This window comes from Chlorocebus sabaeus, chromosome 22, assembly GCF_047675955.1.
Source record: "Chlorocebus sabaeus isolate Y175 chromosome 22, mChlSab1.0.hap1, whole genome shotgun sequence".
Lineage (NCBI taxonomy): Eukaryota > Metazoa > Chordata > Mammalia > Primates > Cercopithecidae > Chlorocebus > Chlorocebus sabaeus.
The window spans coordinates 51,876,960-51,903,250 of NC_132925.1; the positions used below are offsets into that span (position 1 = coordinate 51,876,960).

The window sequence follows — 26,291 nt, forward strand, 5'->3', positions numbered from 1 at the left end:
CAAGCTCCGCCTCCTGGGTTCACGCCATTCTCCTGCTTTAGCCTCCCGAGTAGCTGGGACTACAGGTGCCCACCACCACGCCTGGTTAATTTTTTTGTATTTTTAGTAGAGACGGGGTTTTACTGTGTTAGCCAGGATGGTCTCGATCTTCTGACCTCGTGATCTGCCCACCTCGGCCTCCCAAAGTGCTGGGATTACAGGAGTCAACGTGCCCGGCCCAGTTTAATGGCTTTTTTTTTTTTTCTTTTTTGAGACAAGAGTCTGGCTCTGTCACCCAGGCTGGAGTGCAGTAGCGCTCCATTGACCACACCTGGCCAATTTTTTTTTTGTTTGTTTGTTTTATTTTTTAGTAGAAACATGTTTCACCATGTTGGCCAGGCTGGTCTCAAACTCATGACCTCACGTGATCTGCCCGCCTCCGCCTCCCAAAGTGTTGGGATTACAGGCCTGAGCCACCATGCCCGGCCATGTCCTTTTTTTTTTTTTTTTTTGGGGGGACAGTTTTGCTCTTGTTGCCCAGGCTGGAGTGCAATGACACGATTTTGGCTCACCGCAACCTCCGCCTCCCGGGTGCAAGCAATTCTCCTGCCTCTGCCTCCCGAGTAGATGGGATTTCAGGCATGCACCACCACGCCCTGCTACTTTTGTATTTTTATTTTTTTATATTTATTTTTTCGAGATGGAGTCTTGCTCTGGCTGCAGTGTAATGGTGTAATCTCGGCTCACTGCAACCTCTGCCTCCCGGGTTCAAGCGATTCTCCTGACTCAGCCTTCTGAGTAGCTGGGATTACAGGCGCACGCCACCACGCCCGGCTAATTTTTTTGTGTTTTTAGTAGAGACGGGGTTTCTCCACGTTGGTCAGGCTGGTCTCGAACTCCCGAACTCAGGCTGCCCACCTCAGCCTCCCAAAGTGCTGGGATTACAGCAGTGAGCCACCGTGCCCGGCCCTTTTTGTTGTTGTTTTAAATTCAGTAATTATATCTAGTTCATTCTTGGATGGATGACAACCCAGATTGGATGTAGCAGCGTTCTCTTAACCAGTTTCCTGTTAATCTACATTTCACCCCCAGTGTTTCTCGAGAATGCAAATATGGCATTAAACATCTTCACGCGTAACTTTTTGTGTATATGTTTACTTATTTCTCTAGAATTCATGTCTAGAAGTGAAACTGCCGGGAGGAAGGATACATACTTTTAAAATGTCCAAGTTCCACTCTGATAGCGCTGAGAGGGCACACAACAGGTTTCAATGTACCTTGGATCAATATTATTAGTTTTTCTAACTCTTTGCTAATGTGATGGGGGAAAAAAAATGAACCCCCAATTTACACACGAGGAAAAGGCCGCTTAAGGTTCAGGGACTGTCCACATAGCTGTCAAGTGCCGGAGCCGTGATTTGGTATTAAAGTGTCCGACTCCGGAGAGGACGCGTCAAAGTTGGACACTGTGCTCTGTGTCCTGGGGCACGTGTGATGATCGCTGGGTCTTGCAATGCTGGCAGGCAGGCCTTCCTCTACCCTTCTAGGCCTCTGGCCACTCCTGGCTGGCCGAAAGCCGGCTCTTCTCGATTACCGAGTACCCCTCCTGAGAATAAGTCAGCATCGCCTAACCTCTTCAGCTCCGAAATGGCGGCCACCAGATCGCGAGCCCACGCCCCGGGGGCGGGGCCTGTGTTCAGGCCAGAGCGATGGATGCCCGAGCCAAGTTAGAAGTCGACTGCCAGGAGGGCTAGCGCAGAAGCGGAGAGCCGGTGGCGTCGCAGGTCGGGAAGACGAGCACCGAGTCGACGGCTCGCTTGCCGTGGCCGCCCGAGAGTCTTAATCGCGGGCGCTTGGGCCGCCATCTTAGATGGCGGGAGTAAGAGGAGAACGATTGTGAGGTGGGAAGGGTTTTCTGCTGCATTCCTTGGGCCCCGAAAAGGGTCAGCTGGCCGGGCTTTGGGGCGCGTGCCCTGAGGCGCGGAACGCGTGTGCTATGATGCGGGGGCTACTCGGGGCTCCGTCCCCTGGGCTGGGGACGCGCCGAATGTGACCGCCTCCCGCTCCCTCACCCGCCGCGGGGAGGAGGAGCGGACGAGAAGCTGCCACCGGACGACAGGACGTTGGGGCGGCCTGGCTCCCTCAGGTAGGTGGCAGGGGCCGGGTCGTGGATGCCGGGGGAGCCGGGCGGCGGGACTGAGGGACCGGCTTCCAGGGCGAGCGGGCCTGGGTGGCGCTGATGGAGCGGCCCCGCGGCTGTCGGGCGGAGGGCTTGGGCCTGGCCGCTGTCACCCCGGTTAGCGTTGGGCGGGGGCCCCAGAGTCCGGTGTCATGGCCGGCGAGCCTAGTTCCCACATCCCACTCAAATTTCCTTGTGTTTTGCGGAAACGTGCCAACGCCACCCCTGTGCCAGTGCGCATTCCTCATTATTTGGCAGTGGGAAAATCCGCCCAGAGCTGCCCCATGTCTGTTGTCACTTGGGTGGGCCAATTCCTTTTCTCTTGGGCCGTCGATTGTGGGACCCGGGCTTGCACGCACCCTTTCTCTGGATACTTCAGTCAAGTGACACCCTTTTAGGGAGGACGTGAGGAATCGGGTAAGAGAGGAGGAAACTGGCCAGTGCCCTACCACAAAGTCACAGGGTTCTCTTCTTGGATATCAGGACTAGCCTTGGGTATCAGGACTCTGTGGGTTATTAATGAAAGTCTTGGCATGCTTATAGAGGATTGACCTCAGGACGCTTTGGAATGAAGAGCCAGGGCTGCCTTTTGTGTGAAGCGAGAGCCGCCGGGACGCTTCAGCTCTGCAGCTGCTAAGGCTCTGCGAGCGAGTCGATACCCAAGAGAGAGGAGTTTGGACGTCGTGAGAGGCGAGGCGGCCGTGTTCATTGATTGTTCTCTTTCTAGGGCTCTGGGTGTGCCCCTGGTATTCATTCTGTGGTGGGAAGAAGGATAGGAACTTCTGTGTCTCCTTGAGGTGTGAACGGGTTCTAGGGGGTCACTTAATCTAAGTAGGAAATGAATTCAAGGCACGTTCATTGAACGTTTCTGCTTGCCTGGTCCTCTGTGGGCTGAGTGGAGAGATTCTGCCCTCCCTGCGCTCCTAAGGCGTGAAAACAATGCAGTGTGATAAGAATTGGCTTACCAAGTGTTGTGGGGATTTAGAACAGTTAGTTTTCCTTGGGGAGGAGTTGAGGAAGCTTCTACACTCGAGGAGACTTAAGCGTCGAGTTTTGAAAGACCGGTGAGTAAGTGCTCACCAGGTGAGGAGGAACTCAGGAAACAGCTGGTACAAAGGCTGAGAGACATGTGGGAGTTGGGATGAGTTTGGGGAGCAGCAAATTGCCTGGGGTACAGAAAGGAAATGGTGAGAGATGAGAGAAAAATAAAAGTTGCTAGAATTGTGAGGGGGTTTTGTTGTAGATGGTGAACTAATTGAATTTGGATTATTGTACATGATTTGCTGAATCTTTATTCTTGCTGATAGTTTTCTCCCTTTGTCGATGTTGAAGCTGATAGTGATTGAAAAGATTTAGTTTGTTAAACTTAATGACTTTTTAGTTTTTTTTATTTTTTTCAGAACAATTTCAAACTTTTTTTTCTTTTCTTCTTTTTTTTTTTTTTTTTTTTTTAAAGGAACAGGATCTCACTCTGTCACCTAGGCTAGAGTGCAGTGGCATGATCGTAGCTCAGTTGCAGCCTCTAATTCCTGGGCTTAAGCAGTTCTCCTGCCTTTGCCTCCTGAGTAGCTGGGACTACAGACAGGTGCTACCACACGTGGCTAATTAAAAAAAAAAAAAGTTAGTAGAGATGGAGTCTGGCGGTGTTGCCTAGGCTGGTCTCAAACTCCTGGGCTCAGGTGATGCTCCTGCCTCCACCTCTCCCTCCCAACGTGCTTGCTGGAATTACAGGGGTGAGCCACTGGCCAGGCAGAACTTTTTTTTTTTTTTTTTAAAATAATAGAGAGGGGGTTACACTGTGTTGGCCAGACTGGTCTAAAAAGTATGCCTTCAATAGAACTTTTGGGCTCAAGTGATCCTTCAGCTTCAGCCTCTCAAAGTGCTGAAATTACAGGTGTGATACACTGCGCCTGGCCAGCAGAACATTTTTGATAAGTGTTTTATATCAAATGTTTTGCACTTACACAGTGGTGAATGAATTGAACTCACATATTCCTGGGGATTCTTGCAAAAAATTCTCCTAAAGTTATACTTGCTCACAAAAATGTTAACTTTATAAATGTAAAACACTCTCCTAATATTTGTTTTATTATCCTATTATTTTTTATTTTTTTGAGACAGAGTCTCACTCTGTTGCCCAGGCTGGAGTGCAGTGGTGCAATCTCGGCTCACTGCAACCTCTGCCTCCTTGGTTCAAGCAGTTATCCTGCCTCACCGTCCCAAGTAGCTGGGATTACAGGCACACATCATCACGTCTGGCTGATTTTTGTATTTTTAGTAGAGATGGGGTTTCGCTGTGTTGGCCAGGCTGGTCTCGAACTCCTGACCTCAAGTGATCTGCCCACCTCGGCCTCCCATGGCCTCGCTGGAATTACAGGCGTGAGCCACTGTGCCTGGCCTAAATTTTAAATATAAATGATGTACTCCCCAGTCTTACAGAAATTGGACGACTCTAGAAAACAAACATCCAAAAAATGTGTAGGATGTGAGTATTTTTAGTTTAATAAGTGTATTTTTTAAACTATTTCTTGGTATTGACTTCTTGGATAACAACCTGTTATAAAATCTTTATCCCCATAAACATAATTTTCCTAAAATAGGTATAATACTGTGATTAATGTTTATGCTAAAGTGACTGTTACGGAATTAACAGACTTCAGTTGCAGTTCCTAAACCTTGCTTTCGTTGTGATGATTATATACCACTGAAGAACATTCAGGATTATTTTGACTTGTTTTTACCCTTATCACTAAAGGGCTAAGCTGTTTAAAATGCAGCGTAAACATTTGACCCAGTTGAATGCTGGGATACTTGGAAAAATAAACCTGTTACTGTTTCTGTACTAAAGGCTTATCTTTTAAAGATATGTGGGGGTTTTTTTTAGTGCAGTGGCACGATCTTGGCTCACTGTAACCTCTGCCTCCTCCTGGGTTTAAGCATTCTCCTACCTCAGCCTCCCAAGTAGCTGGGACTACAGGCACCTGCCACCACGCCTAGCCAATTTTTATATTTTTAGTGGAGATGGGGTTTCGCCATATTGGCCAGGCTGGTCTTGAACTCCTGATCCACCTGCCTTGGACTCGCAAAGTGCTGGGATTACAGGCGTGAGCCATCGTGCCTGGCTGATATGTGGTGTTTCGTGGTTATAAATTATAGTGGAATTCCTTTGTTAAAGTCTTGTCAGTAGTTGTAAAAACATCAGCCAGTTGTGGTGGCTCAGGCCTGTAAGCCCAGCACTTTGGGAGGCGGAGGCTGGTGAATTGCTAGAGCTCAGGAGTTTGAGACCAGCCTGGGCAACATGGTGAAAACCTGTCCCTACAAAAAATACATACACAAAAAAAGAAAAAATTAGCAGGGTATGGTGTAGTATGCCTGTAGTCCCAGCAACTTGGGAGGCTGAGGTGAAAGGATCACCTGAGCCCAGGGACGTTGAGGTTGTAGTAAGCCATGTTCATGTCACTGTACTTCAGTGTTGGCGACAGAGACCCTGTCTCAAAAAAAAAAAAAAACAAAAAAAAAGTGTGCCTTCAATAGAAGGCTTGAGCATATTTTATGGGATTTGGTTTAGCTGAAAAAAAAACAGTGAGAAGCAAATTAAGCTGGTAATTTCTGATGAAAATTATCTAAAAGATGAAGAACGTTAAGCATCAAGTATTATATAACAGTTGCTCTGAGACTAGTTGGTTTTAGTTTATTCCATTTGTTTGCTCTGAAGATTAAACAACTTCTTGTAAGTTAAATTTGACTTTTCCAGAAGCACTGGAATATTTAGGAAATGAAAAATACAATTGATAACTTTAAACTACTATTTCAGGTAGTCTATTAGTAGTAAATGTATGATTCTACATTTAAATTTCAGGTAAATCTTTGTTAGTAACCTACTGCCTAAAAAAATGTTACGTGAGGGAGTACTTTTGCTTGCATGTTAGGAACATAGTAGGCCATACATAATAATCTTGATCTTGGGAGGAGCTTGTTAGCCAAACAGCATGCCTTAATGTTGACTTGCAGAAGAGAATTTTAAATATTGCCTTTGAAAGGCAATGTACTAATGTGACAGTGAGGAGGTTTATGAAACCATGAAATTGAGCTTTGATTTAGTTTTTTGTTTTTAAGTTGTGCAGATCTTGGGAGTCATTTCTTCAAAACAAATGACTGTGAGGTGGAAAATTGCTTACCTTGAGTAAATTAATTGGAAAATCAGAGAACACTGGGTTTATTTAGAATGAGGTTGTTTAGGTCTTTTATTGGTATGTGTATGGGAGGGTAGAATTCCTAATTGCTCATCTGACTGGGTTCAAAATGTAATACTAGATATTTGTGTTGCAGTTCAGTCGATACTTTTGGTATAGGGCTAACTTATCTTGCCTGTAATTTTTTTTTTTTTTTTTGAAACAAAATCTGGTGCTATCACCTGGGCTGGAGTGCTGTGGTGCGATCTTGGCTCACTGCAACCTCCGCCTCCCAGGTTCAAGGGATTCTTATGCCTCAGCCTCCCAAGTAGCTGAGATTACAGGCGCCGGCCACCACGCCTGGCTAATTTTTGTATTTTTAGTAGAGACGAGATTTCACCATGTTGGCCAGGCTGGTCTCGAACTCCTGACCTCAAGTGATCCACCCTCCTTGGCTTCCCAAAGTGCTGGCATTACAGGCTCGCCCAGGCATCTTGCCTTGTAATTCTCATGATAGTAATGGCTGGGTATTTTTTTCTTGCCTTAGAGTTGTAAGTAAAAATTCCTTAATTACATATTAAGGTTTCATCTTTAATTTTAAAATATGTGAGTCATTTTGTAACTTCTTTTCTCCCAGAATGACTTGCGTAGCTCTAAATGATTTTAGTTAATTTCAAATGTTTGCCTTTCTTCTAAAATGACCCCTAGAATCTCAGCTTAACCAAGGAAAATGTCAAGTGGGTGTTGTTTCTTTGTTACTGGTTTTGGCCTAGACTATCTGAAGTTTGGCAAATTACTCACAAAGTATGTTAACTGGCATCACATTCCAATCAGTGCACATAGTATTTTTTGAGGAACACTTGACACATGGTTTTATTTTTAGACCAGATTCTAAGGAATTTTACTGGGTGGGGATTAACAATCCTAAAGCTAGTTTACAGTTTTAAAATCTTATGATTTAGAAGTTGTTTACTTTTTTTGTTAATAAGTGGGAAGCAGCAGGCAGTGGCAATCAATTTTTTATTTGTTTGTTTTTGTTTTTGAGATGGAGTTTCATTCTCGTTGCCCAGGCTGGAGTGCAATGGCACGATCTTGACTCACCACAGCCTCTGCCTCCTGGGTTCAAGTGATTCTCCTGCCTCAGTCTCCTGAGTAGCTGAGATTACAGGCATGTGCCACTACGCCTGGCTAATTTTGGATTTTTAGTAGAGACAGAGTTTCACCATGTTGGTCATGCTGGTCTCAAACTCCCTACCTCAGGTGATCCACCTGCCTCAGCCTTCCAAAGTGCTGGGATTACAGACGTGAGCCACCACACCCAGCCCTCACATAACTTTTATGATAGTATGTTCTTATAATTGTTCTATTTTATTATTAATTATAATTAATCTCTTACTGTGCCTAATGTATATGTTAAACTTGATCATGGGTATGTATGTATAGGAAAAAAATAGTATATACAGTATAGTATACTATTTTTGTTTTCAGGCATTCATTGGTAGTCTTGGAACATATTCCCTGTGGATATGGGGGGCGCTGCTATATGATGGAATGTTACTTAGTAATAAAACGAAAGGATGTATTGATGTATACTACAACATGGAAGAACCTTGAAAACATGCTAAGTAAAACCATGCAGGAAAGACCACATATTGAATTATGCCATTTATATAAAATGTTCAGAATAGGAAAATCCTTGGTGACAGAAAGTAGATTAGGGGTTAAGGGATGTAGGGAATGGTCAGTGACTGTGATAGGGTTTTTTTTTTTTTTGGGTGATAAAAGCGTTTTGCAGTTATGGAGATGGATCCACAACTGTGAATATAATAAAAGCCATTTAATTGTGCACATTTTTTTTTTTTTTGAGATGGAGTTTCGCTCTTGTTGCCCAGTGGAGTGCAATGGTGCACGATCTCAGCTCACCGCAACCTCTGCCTCTTGGGTTCAAGCGATTCTCCCGCCTCAGCCTCCTGAGTAGCTGGGATTACAGGCATGCTCCCCCATGCCCAGCTAATTTTGTATTTTTAGTAGAGACGGGGTTTCTTCATGATGGTACCATCGAGACTGGTCTGGAAATCCTGACCTTAGGTAATCCGCCTACCGCAGCCTCCCAAAGTGCTGGGATTACAGGTGTGAGCCGCTGTGCCTGGCCCCTGCCTGGAAATTCTTAAGAATTAAATATTGTTGGGCGGGTGCGGTGGCTCAAGCCTGTAATCCCAGCACTTTGGGAGGCCGAGACGGGCGGATCATGAGGTCAGGAGATCGAGACCATCCTGGCTAACCCGGTGAAACCCTGTCTCTACTAAAAAATACAAAAAACTAGCCGGGCGAGGTGATTGGGCGCCTGTAGTCCCAGCTACTCGGGAGGCTGAGGCAGGAGAATGGCGGGAGCCCGGGAGGCGGAGCTTGCAGTGAGCTGAGATCCGGCCACTGCGCTCCAGCCTGGGCGACAGAGCAAGACTCCGTCTCAAAAAAAAAAAAAAAAAAAAAGAAAGAAATATTGTTTTCTTTGAGTAAGAATATTGTTTTATTCTTATAAAAACAAGTAAAAATATTGTTTTCTTTGAGTAATAAGGTCACATACCACAAAATTTAAAGGATATAGAAAGTTATGTTGTGTATAGTAATTCTATGTTCCCCTTTGTTCTCTAGCTACCCAGCTTCCTTTCACGGAGGGAAATATGAGTTCTTATGTATCGTATCCTATTTTGTGACGACACAAAATAGGGTAGATGTGCTGGCCTTATTTTCTTGCTCAAATCTTCCAGGCTCTCCCTGGATACCAGACTAAGTATATACAATTCTTGCCTCCGTGTCTTACTTACATTGCTTTCTCATAGTATAATATGTTTAGTGGAAATCAAAAGCCAGTATTTTAAGCCTCTGTTAGGTGCAGGCTGGTGCACTTGGTGCAGCATAAGGCAAGTTCCTACCTTCAAGGACTTTATCTAATTGAGAGAGGCTGACATTTCCTTACTTTTATCTATTCTTCCCTCCCCCCTGCCCCCGCCGCCGAGAGGACGTTTCACTCTTGTCACGAAGGCTGAAGTACAGTGACGTGATCTTGGCTCACTGCAACCTCTGTCTCCCGGATTCAAGTGATTCTCCTGTCTCAGCCTCCCAAGTAGCAGGGATTACAGGCACCTGCCACCATGCCCGGCTAAACTTTGTATTTTTGGTAGAGATGGGGTTTCACCATATTGGCCAGGCTGGTCTCGAACTCTTGACCTCAGATGATGCACCCGTCTTGGCCTCCCAAAATGCTGGGATTACAGGTGGGAGCCACCGCAGTGGCCAAGTTGAATTTTTTGTTTAGATGTCTTATGTCTCTGTTTAAAAGTGGGTCATGTCTTTTTCTTATATATTTCCAGTGGGGCATATCTTACTCTTGTTTATATATCTCCAGTTCTTAAAACCTTGTCTTACACACAGCAAACATTAATCAGAGGTTAATCACTTATGGATTTATTTTCACTACTGCCATCTCTACAAAATGCTTACAGTAAAGAGGCTATACTTACTAAATTCAAACTTAGAACTTTGTAACTTAGGACCTATCTGTTGTAGGAGCTACCTTGCTTAAGCTTCTCCCTCTATTGGGCATTATATGTAGAGTGCTCTAGGTTCTGCCTGCCAGCACCTTGATGACATTTGCCTGCTTTATCTGCCCACTGACTCTTGAGCTCAAGCAGCTGTTACCATGCTGGCTATTTCCTTTTGCATTCATAGGTTTTAGATAGGGAAGAAAGTTATACCCAGAGAGAATGGGGGGATAAATAATACTCTACCGTTTTTGACCTTAGTCTGGTGTAGAATTGTAGTGTGATTTTGAGAGGAGAGATTGTGATTTCCCTGGCTAGTATTACCTAGTATTGCTTGACAATGCAAAATGGACCTCTAGGCTGTCTTATGTAAGTTGGAGGAGTAGGGGTTTGGAAATGGTGTGTGTGTGTGTGTATCTATAATCCAGTGACATTTAACAACATTCACAATGTCTTAAAACTATCCCCAGTACCTGTTTCCAGAACCTTTTCATTACTTCAAACAGAAACAGTACTCGTTAAGCAAGAACCCCTCATTCCTCACTATGCCCAGTTCCTCGTAACCCCTATTCTACTTTCTCTTTATGAATTTGCCTATTCCAGGTACTTCATGTAAGGGGAGTCATGCGCTGTCTGTCCTTTTTTGTCTGACTTATTTTACTTAGCACATTTTTTTGGTTTATCCATGTGGTGATGGCATGTATTAGTATTTTATTCCTCTTTGTGGCTGAATAATACTTCATTGTATGAATATATCATTTTGTTTATCTCATCAGTGATGGACACTTGGATTATTTCCACCTTTTGGTTGTTGTGAATAATGCTGCAGTGAACATTGGTGTACAAATATCAGTTTGAGCCCCTGCTTTCGGTGCCATAGGGTATATGCATAGGAATAGAATTACTGGATCATATGGTAATTCTGTGTTTACTTTTTGAGGAACTTCAAACTGTTTTACACAGGGACTGCACCATTTTACATTTCCCACCAGCAAAGCACAAGGGTTCCAGTTTTGCCGCATCTTTTCCAACACTTGTTATTTTTTCTTTTTTAATTTTTTTGTTTTTCTTTTTTAATTTTTAAAATAACAATCCTGGGCCGGGCACGGTGGCCCATGCGTGTAATCCCAGCACTTTTGGAGGCCAAGGCAGGCGGATTACCTGAGGTCAGGAGTTCGAGACCAGCCTGGCCAACATGGTAAAACCCCGTCTCTACTAAAAATACAAAAAAAATTCGCTGGGTGTGGTGGCGCTACTTGAGAGACTGAGGTAGGAGAATAGCTTGAACCCGGGAGGCAGAGGTTGCAGTGAGCTGAGATCGCACCATTGCACTCCATGAGAGTGAGACTTCGTCTCAAAAATAAATAAATAAAGTAACAATCCTAATGACTGTGAAGTGGTTGTAGCCTTTTCTTTTTGCATTTTAAAAAATTATTATTTTTACTATTTTAGAGATGGGGGGAGTCTCACTATGTTTACCAGGTTAGTCTTGAACTCCTGGCATCAATTGATCCTCCCATTTTAGCCTGCCAAAGTACTGGGATTACAGGCATGAGCTACTGTGCCTGGCCCTCCTTTTCTTCTTATTGCTGCTTAGATCTAGTGGGCAAAACAGAACCTTTGGATTTAACTATATTTGGATCTCATGGGGTTTTTCCTCCCTCTTAAACCGGTGTATAATGTTCTTCAAAGAGATAAATTAATTACACAATTAATTACATCTTTTTAAAAAGAACACTGTTTTCTTTCATCCTTGTGAGGTGTAAGAAGAAAAATAAGCAGAAAAAAAAAAGAATAAAGTTTTTCTGTAAATTGATACACATAGTTGTAGTTACTTTATACTCATACCCTTTCTTTGTGTTGTGAGTGACAGAGTCTCACTCTGTCGCCCAGGTTGGAGTGCAGTAGTGTGATCTCTGCTCACCGTAGCCTTGACCTCCCAGGCACAAGCCATCTTCCCTCCTGAACCTCCTGAGTAGCTGGGACTACAGGTGTGTGCCACCACACTCAGCTAATTTTTGTAATTTTTGTAGAGATGGGGTTTTGCCATGTTGCCCAGGCTGATGTCAAACTGCTGAGCCCAAGCAATCCTCCCGCCTTGGCCTCCCAAAATGCTGGGATTATAAGCATGAGCCACTGTGCCCGGCCTCTCATACTCTTTTATTCTAAAATGTATTTAGGGCCAGCCTCTGTGGCTCATGCCTGTAATCCCAGCACTTTGGGAGGCAAAAGAGGGAGGATTGCTTGAGCCCAGGAGTTTGAAACCAGCCTGGGCAACATAGTGAGACCCCCCCATCTCTAAAATAGCAAAAATAATAATAACCGAAAATACTAGTCAGGCATGTGGTATGCATCTGTAGTTCTAGCTACTTGGTAGGCTGAGGAGAGAGGATTGCTTGAGTCCAGGAGTTGGAGGCTGTAATAAGCTATGATTGTGCCATGGTGCTCTAGCCTTGGCAACAGAGCAAGATGCTGTCTCTCGAAAAAAAAATAAAAAGAAAAGATGAATAGTCTGTCTGAAATGGCCGGCAATCGCAGCTGCTGACCTGTATCTACTGTAAAAGTCAAGCAGTTCAACTTTCTATTATAATGTCATGATTTTTCTTTGCTTCTTGGGAGCGCTTCCAGCATCACTAGTGGCACTTCATATGGGACCCATGGTGTTATTCAGAGTTTATGGTTTTGTACTGTAGATGATGAAAAATACAGAAGACCCATGAGAGACCACTTTTTTTTTTTTTGAGACATAGTCTGGGTCTGTCGCCCAGGCTGGAGTGCAATGGCGTGATCTCAGCTCTCCTCTGCCTCCTGGGTTCAAGCGATTCTCCTGCCTCAGCCTCCCTAGTAGTTGGGATTGCAGGCCGTCACTACCACAACTGGCTAATGTTTATATTTTTAGTAGAGACGGGGTTTCATCATGTTGGCCAGGCTAGTCTTGAACTCCTGACCTCAAGTGATCCACCAGCTCGGCCTCCCAAAGTGCTGGGATTACAGGAATGAGCCAATGTGCCTAGCCAAGAAATACCACTTTTTACTGCAATAGGAAATTTACTGGAGAGACCAACTGCTCACAGGGACACAAGGCCTTTTAAGTGGATACTTGCAACTTGTAATACTTGAGTTCACTGCAATAGTAAGAAGAGGTGGCCATGAAATTACTATAGTAATACAGTGTGTACAACAGGTTTGTTTTGTTTTGAGGCAAGGTCTTACTCTGTCACCCAGGCTGGAGTGCAGTGGCAAGATCTCAGCTCACTGCAACCTCCGCCTCCCAGGTTCAAGCGATTCTCTTGCCTCAGCCTCCCAAGTAACTGGGATTACAGGCTTGTGCCACTAAGCCCAGCTAATTTTTGTATTTTTAGTAGAGATGGGGTTTTAGACTCTCTTGCCCAGGGTGGTCTCAAACTCCTGGCCTTGAGCGATCTACCTCCGTCAGCTTCCCAAAGTGCTGGGATTATAGGCATGAGCTATCTCACCCAGCCAACATCAGTTAATTTTATGCAGTTATTTATTTATTTATTTATTTATTTATTTATTTATTTATTTTTGAGATGGAGTCTCACTCTGTTGCCCAGGCTGGAATGCAGTGGCTTAATCTTGGCTCACTGCACTCGCTGCAACCTCTACCTCCTGGGTTCAAGTGATTCTCCTACCTCAGTCTCCCGAGTAGGTGCACAACACCTGGCTAATTTTTTGTATTTTTAGTAGAGACAGGGTTTCACCATGTTGGATGGGCTGATCTCGACCTCCTGACCTCCAATGATCCACCCGCTTTTGCCTCCCCAAGTGCTGGGATTACAGATGTGAGCCACTGCACCTGGCTGCGGTTATTTAATATACTGCTTCTTAACATTTGTTTACATTTCTCTCAACTGCGAATGTGTGTCTGTGCAAATGGTGTTATATGGTCTGTAAGTGTATGCATAAGTTTTGATTTTTTTTTTTTTTTTGAGACGGAGTCTCGCTCTGTCGCCCAGGCTGGAGTGCAGTGGCCGAATCTCAGCTCACTGCAAGCTCCGCCTCCCGGGTTTACGCCATTCTCCTGCCTCAGCCTCCCGAGTAGCTGGGACTACAGGCGCCTGCCACCTTGCCCAGCTAGTTTTTTGTATTTTTTAGTAGAGACGGGGTTTCACCGGGTTAGCCAGGATGGTCTCGATCTCCTGACCTCGTGATCCACCCGTCTCGGCCTCCCAAAGTGCTAGGATTACAGGCTTGAGCCACCGCGCCCGGCCTGATTTTTTTTTTTTTTTGGAGACCAAGTCTAGCTCTGTCGCCCAGGCTGGAGTGCAGTGGCGCAAACTTGGCTCAGTGCAGCCTCTGCCTCCTGGGTTCAAGGGATTCTCTTGCCTCAGCCTCCCAAGTAGCTGGGATTACAGGCACCCGCCACCACGCCCAGCTAATTTTTGTATTTTTAGTAGAGACGTGGCTTCACTGTGTTGGCCAGGCTGTTCTCAAACTACTGACCTTATGATCCCGCCCACCTTAGCCTCCCAAAGTGCTGGGGAAAAAAGTCCACATATAAGTGGACCTGCACAGTTCAGTGCGTGTTGGGAAGGGTCAACTGCATATTGAGTGAAAACAGCACTAAAATATGTTAAGTAAGACCTCATATTTTTTGAAGAAAAATATTTACAATATGTATCTGTGCATGGAAAATACAGTCAGGGCAAGGTAGAGCATGCCTATAATCCCAGCACTTTGTGAGGCTGAGGCAGGAGGATCACTTGAGCCCAGGAGATTGAGACCAACCTGGGCACCATAGCAAGCCCTCATCTCTACAGAAAGAAAACAAAAACAAAAAAACAAAATTTAACTGGGCCTGGGTGCACCTGTAGTTCTAGCTACTTGAGAGGTTGAGGTGGCAGGATCACTTGAGGTCAGGAAGTTGAGGCTGTGGTGAGCCATGATCTTCCTTGTCACTGCACTCCAGCTTGGGCAACAGAGTGAGATCCTGTCTCAAAAAAAAAAAAGACTGGATACATGTCTACAAATGTTCACATTTGTCATCTATAGGTTATTTTAAGCTTTTGGTATTTTTCCATAGTTTTGGTGTTTTTTATTATTATTATTATTATTATTAGGCGCGATCTCGGCTCACTGCAACCTCTGCCTCCCGGGTTCAAGTGATTGTCTGTCTCAGCCTCCTGAGTAGCTGGAATTACAGGAACCCGCCACCATACCTGGCTAATTTTTGTATTTTTAGTAGAGACGGGGTTTTACCATCTTGGCCAGGCTGGTCTTGAACACCTGACCTCATGATCCACCCACCTCAGCCTCCCAAAGTGCTGGGATTACAGGTGTGAGTCTCTGCACACGGCTTATTTTTGTTTATTATTATTATTATTTTTTGAGATGGAGTCTTGCTTTGTCTCCCAGGTTGGAGTACAGTGGCGTGATCTTGGGTCACTGCAGACTGCCTCCTGGGTTCAAGTGATTTTCCTGCCTCAGCCTCCTGAGTAGCTGGGATTACAGGTACTCATCACCCTGCCTGGCTAATTTTTTGTATCATTTATTTATTTATTTATTTATTTGAGACGGAGTTTCGCTCTTGTTGCCCGGGCTAGAGTGCAGTGGTGTGATCTCGGCTTACCATAACCTCCACCTCCTGGGATCAAGCGATTCTCCTGCCTCAGCCTCCTGAGTAGCTGAGATTACAGGCATGCGCCACCACGCCTGGCTAATTTTGTATTTTTAGTAGAGACGGGGTTTCACCACATTGGCCAGGCTGGTGTCAAACTCCTGACCTCAAGTGATTCACCTGCCTCGACCTCCCAAAATGCTGAGATTACAGGCATGAGCCACCGTGCCCAGCCTGTATTTTAAATTTGTTTCCCTCCCTCTTGAACATGTATTCTGTGATCAATTCGTGTATCTTTTTTTTTTTTTTTTTTGAGACCGAGTCTCGCTCTATTGCCCAGGCTAGGGTGCAGTGGTGCGATCTCAGCTCACTGCAACCTCTGCCTCCCGGGTTCCAGCAATTCTCGTGCCTCAGCCTCCTGAGTAGCTGGGACTACGGGCTGAGCCACCATGCCTGGCTAATTTTTTTTTGGATTTTTAGTAGAGACAGGGTTTCACCACGTTGGCCAGGCTGGTCTCAAACTCCTGACCTCAGGTGATCCACCCATCTCGGCCTCCCAAAGTGTTGCGATTACTGGCGTGAGCCACCACACCCAGCCCAATTCATGTATCTTAAAAAATTAGTATATTGGGAAAAGAGATTATTGCAAAAAAGCTGTATATATTGGTATGAGATTATAAGCATGTAGGAAAACACTGAAGAATAATTGGTTATTGGGGAAAGGAAAGGAAAGATAAAACAAAGAAGCGGGTTAAAAGACCCTCTCTAATTTATGTAATGTTTAAGTGCTATAGAAAAAAAAAACAAGGCAGGGTAAACATTTTAGAAGCGGAAGGGCTTGCCATTTATAATGAGTGCGTTTGTAAAGACATTAAATGCAAAGATTTAAAATAAAAGGAAATGAGGTTATATAATAAGAAAGGCTGTATCCTTCATCAGGCTCATTTCTTTACCTGCTTGTCTGTGCTTATTCCCTGGGCACACTTTAGTTTTTGTTTTACCTCTGCGTTAGTCTGTTGAAATATTACCCCTTTAAGCTCAAATACGCAATGAAATATCCTTGTCTACCTCTTCCTCCACTCAAGCTAGAAGTGACCTTTCCACATTTCAGATTCTTATAGTACCTTTCTTAAGAATCCTCCCTACCCTTAATTTAATATTTTGTTGTAGGCCTACTTATCTTCCTGAAAGCTCTTAGCCAAGTCCCTAGCACATACTCAATTTTTGTTAAACGGTGGTGGTTTTTACTTCTACTTTAAGGGGTTCTGGAATGCAAGGACCATGTCTTCCTGAACTTCATATTCCTCAAAGCAGCTAACAGTTGAAAGTAGATTCTTAGAAATTGTTGAATGAATGGTGCTCTTTATTTTTATTTTCCTTTCATTCTATGATGGGTTACAGTCTATAGAGAGGCATTCTGGTTCTTTAGATTTATGTGATAGTGATTCAGTATTCATGAAAAAGGGTTAGGATAAATATTGTTAACTTTTCTCCATTAATATTCAGCAGATATTTGAATACCTAATTTTGTGCAATGTCCTATACTAGATGATGGATTATAACAAGATATAGGAAATACATGTAGTTCTTCAATGCTTTGGTATATAATTATGTAGGTTATATTTTCTTTTTTGAGATGGGGTTTCATTTTGTCACCCAGGCTAGAGTGCAGTGGTGCAGTCACGGCTCACTGCAGCTTCGACCTCCCGGACTCAAGCAATCCTTCTGTCTCAGCCTCCTGAGTAGCTAGGACTATAGGCACAACTACCATGCCCAACTAATTTTTTTTGAGACGAGTCTCGCACTGTCGCCCGGGCTGGAGTACAATGGCGTGATCTCGGCTCACTGCAACCTCCGCTTCCTGGGTTCACGCAGTTCTCCTGCCTCAGCCTCCCGAGTAGCTGGGATTACAGGTGCCCATCACCACACCTGGCTAATATTTTGTATTTTTAGTAGAGACGGGGTTTCACTATGTTGGCCAGACTTGTCTCGAACTTCTGACCTCGTGATCCACCCGCCTTGGCGTCCCAAAGTGCTGGGGTTATAGGCATGAGCCACTGCACCCGGCTGCCCAGCTAATTTAAAAAAATTTTTTCGTAGGGTTGATGTTCCCCCTTGGTTGCCCAGGCTGATCTTGAACTCCTGGGCTCAAGCACTCCACCCACCTCGGCCTCCCAAAGTGTTGGGATTACACTTGTGAGTCTTTGCTCCTGACCCTAGGTTATGTATTTTTGTTTTGTTTTGTTTTGTAATGGAATCTCGCTCTGTCACCTGGGCTGGGGTGCAGTGGCGTGATCTCACTGCAACCTCCGCCTCCCGGATTCAAGCAGTTCTCCTGCCTCAGCCTCTCGAGTAGCTGGGATTACAGGCATGTGCCACCACACCCGGCTAGTTTTTTTTGTATTTTTAGTAGAGACGGGGTTTCACCATATTGGGCAGGCTGGTCTCGACCTTGTGATCCACCCACCTTGACCTCCCAAAATGCTGGGATTACAGGCGTGAGCTGCTGCGCTCGGCCTACCCTACGTTATATTTTTGTGTTTCATTTACTATTTTATCCTCTGGCAAAATAGCAGGGTATACTTTAGAGCTTTAATGAATTAATGGTGTAACAGTGAAAACTGCGTGTGTATGTGAGACAGTCCCTGGCCCCCATGCTGGAGTACAGTGGCACACTCATAGCTCACTGCAGCCTCAAACTCCTGTGCTCAGGTGATCCTCCACCTCAACCTCCTGAGTAGCTGAGACCACAGGCATGTGCCACCATGCCCAGCTAATTTTGTTTTATTTTTGTAAAGATGGGGTGTCACTCTGTTGCCTAGGGTGGTCTTGAACTCCTTGGCTTAAGCCATCCTACTGGGATTACAGGCATGAATCACCATGCCTGGCCAGGGAAAAATTTTAAACATGTCCTTCTTTTGAGAAAATTATTGAAAAGTTGGTTAAAAGTAATTTCTGAAGAACAAATGATATTATCAGTTTTACAGGAGTCTTCCTGTAACTCTTAGAAGTTGTTAAAGTTTACTATTGAGAGCACCACTAAAGACTAGGGAATTTTTCTTTTTCTTTTTTTTTTTTTTTTTTGAAACTGAGTTTTGCTCTTGTTGCCCAGGCTGGAGTGCAATGGTGTGATCTCGGCTCACTGCAACCTCTGCCTCCTGGGTTCGAGCGATTCTCCTGCCTCAGCCTCCCAAGTAGCTGGAATTAAAGGTGTGCACCACCACATCCGGCTAATATAGATGGTTACTTCTTGAAATTTCTTTGGTAAGATGTAAACATGGGGGAATACCTCTTCTCTTGAGGACACATCTCTGCCCAAATGAGTGATGCCAGTGTATAGAATGAATGATTCACTTATATTCTGTGTCCTTATCTTTGAGGAGGGCTAATTTTTTTTTTAACCACTTGTTGAATATGCAAGATTTACTATGAAAATTAATGCCTTTAGTGTGAAAGAGAAATTAGTGTTGAAATTGTTAGTGTTTCCAGGTGATTTTTTGTCCCTTCCTTCCTACCTCATTATGTAGCTTTTTTTTTTTTTTTTTTTTTAACTCCACTGTTACTTGGCCATCTGAATAATCATTCCTAAACCATATTTTATTTGTACATTATGTGTTATGGTACTTGTGTTAATGGTGTACTTTGAATACAGGTCTGTTTATTTTAAAAATCAGCAGTTGCTGACTAGATGAAGAAAACAATGATTGATTTGAAGGTGAAAAGAAAAACTCAGGTTACAAAAGAGTCCAGACAAAGTGATTTAAAATGAAAACAATTTCAAAGCTCATTTGTGGTGAGAGTTAAAAATAAAGTTGGCTCCAGGTATGGTTTGTGGAACTGATTGTTTTAGCATAATTGTTTTTGAACTAGCTCATTTTAAACTTGCATTTTTAAAGTTACACTTTTAAAATGCTGGAGTCTGTTTTATAAACGTATACAGCCCCTGCTAACTTTTAGAAGAGTAGAGTGGCTTATTTCTTCATGTGTGTTTATTCTGGGCTGTCATCTGATGAAGTTACCAGTTTGTGGTCAGAAATTGAGAAAGAGGAGTGAGGAAACTCAAAATATTGACACATACACATCACCTTGCAGTGCATGAGAGTGCCCTTTTGGACTGGTTAGGAAACTAGCATTTGAGCATATTTGTTCAGCAGAAACTTTTTGTGTGTGAAAGTTATTTTTTTCCAGTGTTGTGACCACTTGAAATTTATTTGTTTTCTTTGTTTGAGACAGGGTTCTCACTCTGTTGCTTAGGCTGGAATGCAGTGGCACAATCATGACTCACTGCAACCTGGACCTCCCTGGGCTCAGGTGATCCTCCCACTGCAGCCTCCTGAGTAGCTGGGACTACACGTGTGCTACACCATGCGTGGCTGATTTTTTGTAGAGATGGGGTTTCTCCATGTTGTCCAGGCTGATCTCAAGCTCCTAGGCTCAAGCAGTCCGCTTGCCTCAACCTCTCAAAGTGCTGAGATTACAGGGGTGAGCCACCACGCCTGGCCTGAATTTTTTTTTTAAAGAACAAAATGCTGGGAGGCCAAGGTGGGCAGATCACGAGGTCAGGAGATCAAGACCATCTGGCTAACACGACGAAACCCTGTCTCTACTAAAACTATAAAAGATTAGCCAGGCATGGTGGTGGGTGCCTGTAGTCCCAGCTGCTCAGGAGGCTGAGGCAGGAGAATGGCATGAACCCGGGAGACGGAGCTTGCAGTGAGTGGAGATTACGCCACTGCACTCCAGCCTGGGAGACAGAGCGAGACTCTGTCTCAAAATAAAAAAAAATAAATAAATAAATAAAGAGGAAGAAACCAAGTGGATAGAGAGATGGAGTAAATACCCTAAATACAGGCCATATATTTAATGGAAGATTAAGAGGATTATCTAGGGTAATTTTGGCTGTATTCTATCTTCACTGTAGAAATTTTTTTTTTTTTTTTTTTTTTAAATGGATTCTCACTTTGTCACCAGGCTGGAGTGCAGTGGTGTGATCTCGGCTCACTGCAACCTCCACCTCCCAGGCTCAGATGATTCTCCTGCCTCAGTCTCCTGAGTAGCTGGGACTACAGGCACGTGCTACCACGCCCAGCTAATTTTTTGTATTTTTAGTAAAGAAGGAGTTTCACTGTGTTAGCCGGGATGGTCTTGATCTCCTGACCTTGTGATCCACCCAGCTTGGCCTCCCAAAGTGTTGGGATTACAGGCATGAGCCACCATGCCCGGCCAGAAATTTTTTTTTTTTTTGAGACAAGGTCTCAAGTCTCCAGGGCTGGACTGCAGTAGTGAGACTATAGTTCACTGCAGCCTTGACCTCCTGGGCTCAAGCAACCCTCCCACCTCAGCCTCCCAAGTAGCAGAAACCACAGGCGCCTGCCACTATGCCTGGCTGGGTTTTAATTTTTTGTAGAGATAGAGATCTCACTATGTTGCCCAGACTGGTTTCAAACTCTTGAGCTTAAACCATTCTTCTGCCTTGGCCTCCCAAAGTGTTGGGATTACAGTGAGCCACTGTGCCCGGCCTAGTTTATTTCATTGCTATTTCTCCTCTATATTCCCAATCTATTTTCTAATCTTTTGATTTATCAGAAAGATACTTATAGTGTTAGAGTATTTTAGTTAAATGATTAAAATATAAGCTGAGGCAGGGTGTGGTGGCTGGTGCCTGTAATCCTAACACTTTGGGAGGCCAAGGTGGCGGATCACCTGAGGTCAGGAGTTCGAAACTAACCTGGCCAACATGGTGAAACCCTGTCTACTAAAAATACAAAAAAATTAGCCGGGCGTGGTGGTAGTAGCCTGTAATCCCAGCTACTCAGGAGGCTGAGGCAAGAGAATCACTTGAACCCCAGAGGCGGAGGTTGCAGTGAGCCGAGATCATGCCACTGCACTCCAGCCTGGGTGACAGAGCGAGACTCCATCTCAAAATAAATAAATAAATAAAAATGTAAACTGGCATTCACTTCAAATAAAATGTTGTTTATAATTAATAGAACTACCTTTAAGAACAATGAAACAGGATATTTTATATTTCTCTTAAGCATTAAGCAGCTTTAAGTTATACATAGTATTTGGTGTGTTTTCTTTTGTATTTGATATTCTATCGCCCAGGCTGGAGTGCGGTGGCATGATCTTGGCTCACTGTAACGTCTGCCTCCCGGATTCAAGTGATTCTTCTGCCTCAGCCCCCCAAGTAGCTCGGATTACAGGCCCGTGCCGCCACGCCCTGCTAATTTTTGTATTTTTAGTAGAGGTGCGGATTCAGCATGTTGCTCAGGCTGATCTCGAACTCTTGGCCTCAAGTGATCCACTCACCTGGGCCTCCCAAAGTCCTGGGATTACAAGTGTGAGCCACTGCACTGGCCTGATACTAAATCTTGCCTTCTGTCTCCTTTCTTAGAGAAATAAGAAACTTTTTGAGGAAATGAGAAGTGCAGGTAGAGAGAGAGAGATTTTCCAAAAAGTTGCATTGGTTAATGCGGTGATTTAGGACTGTGCTGATGTCATTTACAAGGTTCTAAATTATAGACTAATGGGTAAAATATCTAGAATTGTCCCACATAGGGTCTACAGAGGATCTCTGAGAATCTGGAGACAATTTACAAAGAGTAAATGAATAAGGTAGTGTATTGTTAATATGGGGAAATACAGATTTCCCTAAGTAATGTGAGAGTTAATCATAGGTTTTTCACAGGTGTCCTGTGCTTTGGAACCTGGGATTTAATTTTTGGAATACAGTAACAGTGATTAAGAGCTTTAGGCATTGAACTCAGAAAAATTCAGGCTGGAGGTTTAAGAGCTATCTAGAAGAGTTTCTAATTATTGTATTTTATTTAGTTAGTTAATTTTTTGTAGAATGAAAGTGTCACTATGTTGCCCAGGGGGCTGGTCTTGAACTCCTGGGCTCAAGCGGTCCTCATGCCTTGGCCTCCGAAAGTGTTGGGATTAAGCCACTGCACCCAGCCAGAGTTCCTGATTGTTGTAATCAATAGAACACCTTTTTTTTTTTTTTTTTTTTTTTTAAGATGGAGTTTTTATCTTGCCACCCAGGCTATAGTACAATGATGCAATCTTGGCTCACTGCAATCTCTGCCTTCCATGTTCAAGTGATTCTCCCTGGCTCAGCCTTGAGAGTAGCTGGGATTACAGGCACCTGCCACTACACCTAGCTAATTTTTGTGTTTTCAGTAGAGACGGGGTTTCACCATGTTGGCCAGACTGGTCTTGGCCAGGCCAAGTGATCTGCCTGCCTTGCCTTGGCCTCCCATAAGTGCTGGAATTATAGGCGTGAGCCACCGTGCCTGGCACTAGAACATCATTTCTAATCAATTTCTGATATATTTCAATCGTACAATTGTTGCTTATTTAACAAACAATAATAAGTAACATTTACCATCTCAGGTGTAAAACTGTATGCTTCCCATATATTAATCCTCACATACTAAGAAATATGTCAAGTAGGGAGAAAGAAACACAGATAAATCTTAAGCTTCAGATGTCAGTAAGGAAAATGCTGTTTAAAAATACAGGCAACTGGCGGGGAAAGTGCTGTTTAAAAATGCAACTGCCGGGCGTGGTGGCTCACACCTGTAATCCCAGCACTTTGGGAGACTGAGGCGGGCGGATCACGAGGTCAGGAGATTGAGACCATCCTAGCTAATATGGTGAAACCCTGTCTCTACTAAAAATACAAAAAATTAGCCGGGCGTGTTGGCGGGCACCTGTGGTCCCAGCTACTCTGGAGGCTGACGCAGGAGAATGGCGTGAACCCAGGAGATGGAGCTTGCAGTGAGCCAAGATCACACCACTGCACTCCAGCCTGGGTGACACAGCAAGACTCTGTCTCAAAAAAAAAAAAAAAAATACAGGCAACTGCCGGTGGGGCGTGGTGGCTCACATCTGTAATCCCAGCACTTTGGGAGGCTGAGGCAGGCGGATCACGAGGTCAGGAGATCGAGACCATGGTGAAACCCTGTCTCTACTAAAAAATAGAAAAAAAAAAAATTAGCCGGGCGCGGTGCGGGTGCCTGTAGTCCCAGCTACATGGGAGGCTGAGGCAGGAGAGTGGCGTGAATCCGGGAAGTGGAGCTTGCAGTGAGCCGAGATTGCACCACTGCACTCTAGTCTGGGCAACAGAGCAAGACTCCGTCTCAGAAAAATACAGGCAACTGGCCGGGCGCAATGGCTCACACCTGTAATCCTAGTGCTTTGGAAGGTTGAGGTGGGTGAATCTCCTGAGGTCAGGAGTTTGAGACCAGCCTGGCCAACATGATGAAACCCCATCTCTTTTAAAAATACAAAATATTAGCTGGGCATGGTGGCACGTGCCTGTAATCCAGCTACTCAGGAGGCTGAGGCAGGAGAATCGCTTGAACCTGGGCGGCGCAGTTTGCAGTGAGTGGAGATCATGCCATCGCACTCCAGCCTGGGCAACGAGAGGAAAACTCGATCTCAAAACAACAACAACAACAAAAAAGGGCACCTTAATGGGTTCAGGTTGTTATGCCAGATACAGACTTTTTAAGCTCTTGCTACCAGTTCCTTCTCTTCCCTCTGCTTTCAAACCAAGGGGAAACTCAGGGTAGCCAGATAATACTACAACAGAATTTTCACTCTAGGGCATTGCTTGGGTTATTTTGATGTGTAGGAATTCCTTTGTATTGCCTAACATTCACAGTTAATGTCATGATTTGTAGTTGAGCAGTCTTCTAATTACACGGAGAATTTATTTTATTTTATTTATTTATTTATTTATTTATTTATTTATTTATTTATTTATTGAGACAGAGTCTCGCTCTGTTGCCCAGGCTGGAGTGCAGTGGCGTGATCTCGGCTCACTGCAAGCTCTGCCTCCAGGGTTCACGCCATTCCCCTGCCTCCGCCTCCCAAGTAGCTGGGACTACAGGCGCCCGCCGCTACGCCCGGCTAATTTTTTGCATTTTTAGTAGAGATGGGGTTTCACCGTGTTAGCCAGGATGGTCTCGATCTCCTGACCTTGGCCTCCCAAAGGGCTGGGATTACAGTCGTGAGCCACTGCGCCCGGCCTTATTTTATCTATTTGTTACCAACTTTGGGAATAATATTTTGGGAATGAAGATTTAAAAAATGACTTTAAAAACCAGACGCGATGGCTCACTCCTGTAATCCCAGCACTTTGGGAGGCCAAGGTGGGTGAATCATTTGAGGTCAGGAGTTTGAGACCAGCCTGGCTAACACGGTGAAACCCTGTCTCTATTGAAAATACAAAAATTAGGCCGGAAGCGGTGGCTAACCCCTGTAATCCCAGCATTTTGGGGGGGCTGAGGCAGGTGGATCACGAGGTCAGAAGTTCGAGACCAGTCTGGCCAACATAGTGAAACCGGTCTCTATTAAAAATAATTAGCTGGGTGTGGTGGTGTGCACCTGTAATCCTAGCTTCTCGGGAGGCTGAGGCAGGAGAATCGTGTGAACCTGGGAGGTGAAGGTTGCAGTGAGCTGAGATCGCGCCATTGCATTCCAGCCTGGTAACAGTGTGAGACTCTGTCTTGAAAATAAAAAATAAAAAATAAAAAAGACAAATACAAAAATTAGCAGGGCGTTGGTGGTGCGCACCTGTAGTCCCGGCCACTCAGGAGGATGAGGCAGGAGAATTGCTTGAACCTGGAGGTGGAGGTTGCAGTGAGCCAAGATCGTGCCACTGCACTCCAGCTTGGGTGACAGAGCAAGACTCCATCTCAAAAAAAAAAGACTTAAATGGGTAATATCGTTATTATATTTCTACCTGTCTTAATTCTTTATCCATTTGCTGTAGATTATAATGTTAGCTTCATGAATGAAAGATTATATTTTTCCAGCTACTCAGGAGGCTGAGGTGGGAGGATTGCTTGAGCCCAGGAGTTTGAGGCTACAGTGAGCTATGATGAAGCTACTGCACTTCCAGCTAGGTGACAAAGGGAGACTCCATCTCTAAAAAACAAAGATTCGATTTTTGATACCCCATCTATTAATATATTATTTGAGTAAAAAGAAAGAAAGGAAACGTTATAAAAAAGCATTAAGAATATGACTGCCCTAAAGTAATGAATTTAAGCTAAATCTTTTGTTGTTTAGAAGTGAAGTAAAAATCTCTTAAATATGAAGAAAAATTTTAATTGCTTGTAATATATAAGACATGGTATATACAGTCTTTTTCTTTCCGCCACACAGAGGTCTCATGCGTTATTTATAAACAGTATTTAAAAGTAATGTAATAAGCCAGGCACAGTGGCTGACGCCTTTTTATCCCAGCTCTTTGGGAGGCTGAGCTGAGAGGCTGCTTGAGGCCGAGAGTTCAAGACTAGCCTGGGCAACATAGTGAGACACCCTCCCGCCCCGCCCTACCTCTACAAAAAAAATGAATAAATACAGTACAGTACAATAATTAGGAACTCTTCTAGATAGGGCTTAAACTTCAGCCTGGGTTTTTCTGAGTTCAATGCCTAAAGCTCTTAACCACTACATTACTGTATTCCAAAAAATTAAGTCCTAGGTTTCAAAGTACAGATCAACTGTGAAAAACAAACAAAATTTTAGAGGGAGTATAATAGTAACATCATTAAACAATAAAATTTTCAAATCCTAATGTACCATTTAAATCAGTATTGTAATGGAAAGAACTGTAAAGTCTGAGTATCTGAATTTTTAATTTTGCTTGTCTTAAATTGTCCCTAAACCTTTTGAACTTTACTTTTTTTCTTCATCATAAAAAGGGGTATTATGAATAATACCTGCTTCAGCCTGTTTAATTCTAACAGTTCTATGAGATAATGGTAAGGAGAGCTGAATAAATCGTAGAGCTGTGCTAAATTAAATTCTAAGTTCTCTTG

At 44.1% G+C, this 26,291-nt stretch overlaps 1 protein-coding gene across 1 annotated transcript in view; it reads left to right on the plus strand.

Moving 5' to 3' along the window:
• The first annotated feature begins 1,820 nt into the window (after window positions 1-1,820).
• The window catches only part of RAF1 (Raf-1 proto-oncogene, serine/threonine kinase), an 83,566-nt gene continuing 59,095 nt past the window's right edge, over window positions 1,821-26,291 (plus strand). The window contains exon 1 of the mRNA XM_007985267.3: window positions 1,821-2,125. The gene's annotated coding sequence lies outside the window, so the exon portion shown is untranslated. The remainder of the gene's footprint in view (window positions 2,126-26,291) is intronic.